The sequence below is a fragment of the Scylla paramamosain genome, chromosome 13 (genome assembly GCF_035594125.1).
Source record: "Scylla paramamosain isolate STU-SP2022 chromosome 13, ASM3559412v1, whole genome shotgun sequence".
In the NCBI taxonomy this organism is placed as follows: domain Eukaryota; kingdom Metazoa; phylum Arthropoda; class Malacostraca; order Decapoda; family Portunidae; genus Scylla; species Scylla paramamosain.
Genome location: NC_087163.1, coordinates 26,107,383 through 26,114,584, shown reverse-complemented (window position 1 = coordinate 26,114,584; position 7,202 = coordinate 26,107,383). Strand labels below are relative to the sequence as shown.

At 40.5% G+C, this 7,202-nt stretch overlaps 1 protein-coding gene across 2 annotated transcripts in view; it reads right to left on the bottom strand.

The window, feature by feature from the left end:
- LOC135106587 (b(0,+)-type amino acid transporter 1-like) overlaps nucleotides 1–6,837 on the bottom strand; it is an 82,252-nt gene extending 75,415 nt beyond the window's left edge. For both annotated transcript variants that reach the window (XM_064015835.1, XM_064015830.1), the window contains exons 1-2: nucleotides 6,710–6,837; nucleotides 2,616–2,956 (exon numbers count right to left, since the gene is read on the bottom strand). The gene's annotated coding sequence lies outside the window, so the exon portion shown is untranslated. The remainder of the gene's footprint in view (nucleotides 1–2,615; nucleotides 2,957–6,709) is intronic.
- Nucleotides 6,838–7,202: the final 365 nt, after the last annotated feature.

Below are 7,202 nucleotides of genomic sequence, written 5' to 3'. Positions count from 1 at the left end.
GAAAACACGAAAACGAAACATTTCTGAGATTAATATGCAATAATTCGTCATCCGCGTCACAATTTCAACGAGAGAGAGAGAGAGAGAGAGAGAGAGAGAGAGAGAGAGAGAGAGAGAGAGAGAGAGAGAGAGAGCCACGGACAACTGACCGATACTCCAGCCAGGAAATTACGCAGAGGCGGAAAAGACACGACTGGAAACTCTCTTTGTGGGAACATGTATGACATTCACACCCGTCACCATTATAATAATCGATGTATTCACGTATTCACTTCCCCTGTACGTGACGCTGCCCAAAGCTCACCACCGGATACGTAAATTAAGTAGATAAAAAAAAAAAAAAAAAGACGGAAAAACAGTATAACCGATCCTTCCTAATATGATAGAGAGTAAATGCGTTTCAGAATGAGAAAAAAATCAAGTGCTCTTTGACATTTCTCTCTTAAATAACGAAGAAAAATAGTTAAAGTCGTAAGGGCATGAGGAACAATGAAATGATCCAGGTATTGACAGTGGAAGGGATCAGTGTAACCACAAAATAAAGACAGTAGTAATAGTAGTAGTAGTAGTAGTAGTAGTAGTAGTAGTAGTAGTAGTAGTAGTAGTAGTAGTAGTAGTAGTAGTAGTAGTAGTAGTAGTAGCAGTAGTAGTATCAGACGGATAATAACATGACGTATTAAAGTCAAACACTTCTACAACAGTGGCAATAACGCTGGTAAGAGCTGGTAATGCGCTGTTAGGGATTCCGCCACATGATGAGAGAGAGAGAGAGAGAGAGAGAGAGAGAGAGAGAGAGAGAGAGAGAGAGAGGGGGGGATTTACCAGGACTGCCTGCTTGAGATCACAGATGAAAGACACCAAGCGAATGACGTTTACGTACTACAGGTAACAGCACACGGACTGTCTTCTAGGGTGTCTAGGAGAGAGAAAAGAAGAGGGTGGCGAATAATAATGTGAACTAATTACATACTATAAGAGTGACAGGCTGTGTATTTACGTGTCTCGAGGGAACATAGAGAGATTTGAGTGGAAACCTGAAAGACCACGAAGACATGTGTTTAGATGAAGGCAAAACATTAGAGTGAAATGGAATATACCTCGAAAAACATACGTGTGTGTGTGTGTGTGTGTGTGTGTGTGTGTGTGTGTGTGTGTGTGTGTGTGTGTGTGTGTGTGTGTGCGCGTGCGTGCTTGTGTGTGTGTGTGTGTGTGTGTGTGCGTGCTTGCCTCTTCCTCCGGTTGCAGGAAAGATGAGATTAGAATGGAAACTTGACAAGGATGAGAAAGAAAATTTGTTTGAATAAAAAAGCGAAACGATGGAGTAAATAAAACACACCAAACAAAACGTATGTGTGTGTGTTTATTAATGTTATTGTAATGGTAGTGGTGGTGGTGGTGCTGGATGTGACGGTACATGTAAAGAAGATGAGGAGGAGGAGGAGGAGCAAGAGTAAGTAAAGGAACGGGAAAGCGAAAACAACAGTAAAAATGTATTGTTGAAAAATAGTATAACTCGTTCTTTTATTACTAGAGAGAGAGAGAGAGAGAGAGAGAGAGAGAGAGAGAGAGAGAGAGAGAGAGAGAGAGAGAGATGCACTGAAATAAAAACACCTTTAATTAGTTACGTGTGTGTGTGTGTGTGTGTGTGTGTGTGTGTGTGTGTGTGTGTGTTTCTTTAACCCATAACAGGAAATTTTTTTACGAGGAAATCTGACACGCCTATGAAAGGAATGCTTGCAGGGAGGTGGAGACGGAAAAGAATGCACATCATAATGACTGACCGTCTATAAATAACCACAGGAGGATAAAATGTACAAATAGTAATAATACGTACTGAGAACCCACCTTGCGTCACACAGCCGCTCATTGTTCTTCATTCATCGCCTCCTCTCCCCTCCTCTCCACCTCCATGCGTCCCCTTCCCTCCCTCGGTCTCCCTCCCTCTACACTCACAATCTACACATAACAACACCACATAATACGTATCACACACGTCACACTACAAACGGTGTATCTTTCACACACACACACACACACACACACACACACACACACATACCTTTGCCATCCTCTCGACAATACCTGATTAATTCACTCAAGGGTGTTTTCCTTCCGTGAGTCCCTATATGATACCTCCTTTACATCTTGTCATTCTACACCATCTCTCTCTCTCTCTCTCTCTCTCTCTCTCTCTCTCTCTCTCTCTCTCTCTCTCTCTCTCTCTCTCTCTCTCTCTCTCTCTCACGCACACACACACGCACACACACAACTAGTTAAAGGTGTTTTGATTTCAGAGCAGCACCTCCGTGTTAAGATTGTCCAGTATCGTTTTTCTCCCTCTCTCTCTCTCCCTCTCTCCCTCTCTCTCTCTCTCTCTCTCTCTCTCTCTCTCTCTCTCTCTCTCGTCATAAAAACACGAGTTATTCAATATTTTCCAACAATTTATTTTCACTGTGGTTCTCTTCCCTTCCCGCCCTTTGCTTCATCTTTTGCCCACTTTCACCTCTACCCTCCTCATCATCATCTTTATATTTATCTTCACCACTACCACCACCACCACCACCACCACAACAACAACAACAATAATACAACAGTTGAGAAAAAATAACACTCACCCTTCCATTCCTTCAATTCGGCTCCGTCATCTCCTTGAAAGCCTTTATTTTCCATCTTGAGTCAGCGGTGAAGTCAGTCAGGGAATCTTTCTTTTTCCTACGCGCGTCCGTCTGTGTGTGTGCCGATGTTCCTCCTCGTTCAGTTTTCTATACCGCACCTCCTGATTCTCTCTCTCTCTCTCTCTCTCTCTCTCTCTCTCTCTCTCTCTCTCTCTCTCTCTCTTTGATAAGCACTTTTTTGTTGTTACTGTTGCTGTTTATCTCTAGTGCTAATAACAATGTGATACTAATAACACGTTTGTTCTTTCGTCCTCAAACAGTGAGGGTACACACAGCCACACCTGCGGAAGAAACGGCAGTGAATTAATATATTTCCTTACATTATGTACTTAAAGGGTCCTATTCGTAACTTTTGATATTGCAGCTTGACAAAACAGGCTGTAATAGAAGGTGTAGTGGTTTTCAATTCTGTTTCCATGGTTATAATGATAGATTAACGTGCAACATAAGTTATAGGGGTTTTCAAGACTAGCTGCTTCCATTGTTATAGTAGCAGCTGTTTAAAATAGAGTAGAAGTGGTAGGTGTTTTCATGGTTACAGTGATAGCTTAATAAATATTCATCCTAAAGAAGGCAAATGAGCATACCCGACTTATCATTTCTGCTGCCTTTGAAAGTTGTTCTGGTGAGACCCCAAAGCGTTTAGGAATACAAGCTTTTAGAATCACAAGAAGAGTTGTTTTATACCATCAGACAACCCATTCCCTGGAGGAGCTTAATTGTCGTCTTGAATACTGCTCCCACTTATTCATGGGTGACTAACATTATTATCACTATCATATATTTTAACAATTTGTCTATTTATTTATTATTAACATTATTATTATTATTTTTTTTTTTCAGAGCGCGAGTGGAAGGGAAAATGTTAACTTGATAATTCTGACCATTAGCCACCCCAGTTATTTTAAGTCAGACTAGGCTACATTTACAGTACAATTTTCAAAGGCCGACAGAATTTACTGTAGCTGTGATCTCACGAGTGTTAATTTCCCCCACTGAAGATGTAGAAGCCTTGTTAAACTATCGCTACAATCATGGGAACACCTTTGAAGACCCCTGTATAGTAGGTAAAATTTCCACCGGAGACTATCAAAGTGGTCACATAAAGAAAACTAACACTGACTTCAAAATACGAGCTTCTTTGCGTCTTTTCGCGTATAGTCTCAGTCTATATAGCTTGTACACCTCTCCAATATGAATAAGGTAGAGTTTTTTCACTAAAGATTAACTACTGTAGCTCTGGTGTGTGTGTGTGTGTGTGTGTGTGTGTGATCACCACAACTTCAGGAAGACTTGTGCGTGGAAGGGAAGTACGTGTCCTCTTATAAGTTGTAATCACAGTTGTAGTCACAGGTGTTCTTGGCAGTTCTAATGTTGTACACAGCTGTAAAGCATGCACCATCCCCTACACACACACACACACACACACACACACACACAGAGAGAGAGAGAGAGAGAGAGAGAGAGAGAGAGAGAGAGAGAGAGAGAGAGAGAGAGAGAGAGAGAGAGAGAGAGATTTTGAAACATTACTGTACATTCTTACACAAGGGACACAAATTACAATCTTTACACGACTTTGCAACAAGATAGCGTTACTTCCCTCACAGTTGAAATCTTCACTCCTAATAAAAGTTAAAGTGGCGGTAATAAATCTACAAATCCTTATCACGACTCCGCCAATTTTCACAGCCTAGCACCCCACCTATCAAGCGAAGCCTCGTTATACATTCATACGTTTATCTGATACATTTTTCCTCCTGGCGCATTCTATCACATTTTATTTATATTCTACCGTTTACACACTTTCACAGATGCCAGAGTAACACTATATCATCAACACAAGTTTATCCAAATATTAGTAACACGTTAAATCTGTGAAAAGGAAACGTGACAATTATTTCACGTGTTCATCTTCCTTCTCTATCCTAACACACTACGTACTTATTTATTCAACACTCTGACAAATTACAAAACGACACTATTTCGTGAATATAAGCCGTTTCACATATTACTTTTCACATACTAATAGCACGTAAAATCATTAAAAAAGGAGAAATTAGATAGGGAGTGGGGATCAGAAATTCTTCACGGTACAATACATTATTATACCTCATTTTCTCACCTGTTGCACTCCACGCATTCACAGATTAAATGAACAGCACTATAATGTCAACACAAGTCCATGGAAATACTAACAACACTCAAACATTACGAAAAGAAAGAATGGTGAGTAATAATGATGATCTCTTCTGCCTCAGTCCCGTCATCAACATAACATTTCCGCTATTCAGTCCTCGTCCGCCCTGTGCTACAAATCTCTTTACAGCTCTGCCTCATACACCGTGTTCCCTGTATACTAGAAGGGTGCTCGGGGATAAACAGTGATGGGTGGTGACAGAAAGGGATTAAATGCTGAAAACGAGAGAGAGAGAGAGAGAGAGAGAGAGAGAGAGAGAGAGAGAGAGAGACGGACACGAAAGGAGAGAGGGAGAAGAAAATTAACGAGAAGACCAAATCTAATATAAATTTACATTAATCTATGCAATAGCAGCTAACAAATGATGAATAAATAAACAAAATAAATCAACAAATAAATAAATAAATGTTGACAGATATATCAACTACGTAGGATAGCTTAGAGTACAGGCTAAAATGATCATATATGGGGGAGAGAGAGAGAGAAAGCTAGGCTACATTTTATATCTCCCTTCAGTGGCGAGTCCTCGACCCTGGACTTGGGTAGCCACGCGCATCAGTCACCCTCCCCTGTCACGGTTTTCCCGGAAGTAACGACAGAAACAACAAAAGAGAGACCAATCAGCCTCTCTATGAGTTATGTCAGATGTCAGAGTACCAGACAGTAGCTATACCGACACTCCCAGCTATTGCAAAGATGGTTTTACTGCATTACCAACAGCATTAACATCAAGCAGTCGTTATAAAAATGTTAACTTACAGATATTGTTTGGCTTATGAGTGATTGATGGCAATGATGTCTGGCCTCATATAATATATCAGATCGTAATGAAGCTTCTGACTATTAAAAAGGCATTCCTTCTGCGTTCTCAACACGGCCAGCCTGCCACTCGACCCTTACGAGTTGATGCCAGGCAAGGGTGTCACGCTTTAAACGCTTTATATTGAAGAGATTTTAGTAGAAGTGACACGAAATACAAGTCGGTCAGCCACATGGTTTGCACGAGTGATGGACAGAGTTGGCATCGCACAAAATGTTTCCACTTAGTTATTAAAAAAGTTAACTTTGCATCACTTAATTACCACTAAGTGTATGTACGTATGTATGTAACTGACTCGAAGCAATTGTTCTTGAAACAATATAAGGTGTTCCATAACCAACTACAGCTTGGAAAAGAGTGAAAGGCTTATTCTGGTATTCTGAATCATTCTACGTATCATTTTTCTCATGCCTCTATCACCTTGTGTTGAAGTGAACAGCCTATCTGCCCTGAGATGTTGCACCAGCTGACGATGACAAGAGACGAGTGGCAGGATCGAGCTGTAGGAGAACTTGTAATCACTTACGATAAGCAAATGTCACCTCGGTAGGTAGGCATTCTGATGAAGTGACTGGATAACCACTATATTACATCAATGTGTTAAGCAGAAAATGAAACCAGCCTCTAAGTGATTGAGTGATAAAAACTGGGTCACATACCACGCATCGGAAAAAAAATAATAATAATAAAATAAAATAAATAAATAATATTCACTAGCATACTGAGACATCGATCATAACTGATAGAGAAACTGAATTTTCACGTGGGACTCTTCTTACTCAACTCCACTGTAATTTATGTGCATATGGCATGTTTACACCCAAACTCTCACACACGAGACACAAACAGGATCATTTTCTTGTTTCGTCATTAAAGTTCCCAGTATCAGTTTCTCAATATCTTCCCTCCACGTAAGCCTCCCTCCTTGAACGGCTCACAACAGCATGTATGGCGTTGTTTTAAATAATGAACGTGTCGCCAAGAAAACAGTGAGTCCTTACATCTTTAATCAAATACCTGACTGATAGACGTAACTGATGGTTGAGGAGTGACACACACACACACCCCTACCCCACTGCACCGTAAGCGTTACTGAGGTGAGAGAGATGAGCGCTGACAAGGAAGATTCCTATGAGCGCAGGTAGGAAAAACAGGTCGCGGCGGCGTTCCTATGAGGTGGGTATCCTTTTTTTTTTTGTTTCGGTCGTTTTTCTTTTTATACAGTATAATTATTCATATTAAGACTCCTGTTTTTCACGTGTTCTTTTTCTTATGTGAAATAATTTGTAATTTACATGTGCGTATGTTTTCTTCTCTTCGTTTAGTACGATGGGTTACAATTATCGTACGCCAGACAGCTACGCTAACCATTTCCTTTAAAATTCCCCGAGCGTTGTTTTGTCGCGCAGTAACAAACGTATCTATCAGCAGTTATCATTATTTCCTTTGATAATGTAATGCATTCTGACATGTAAATATAATCTCTTCCCCTCTTCTTTCCCTCCCCTTT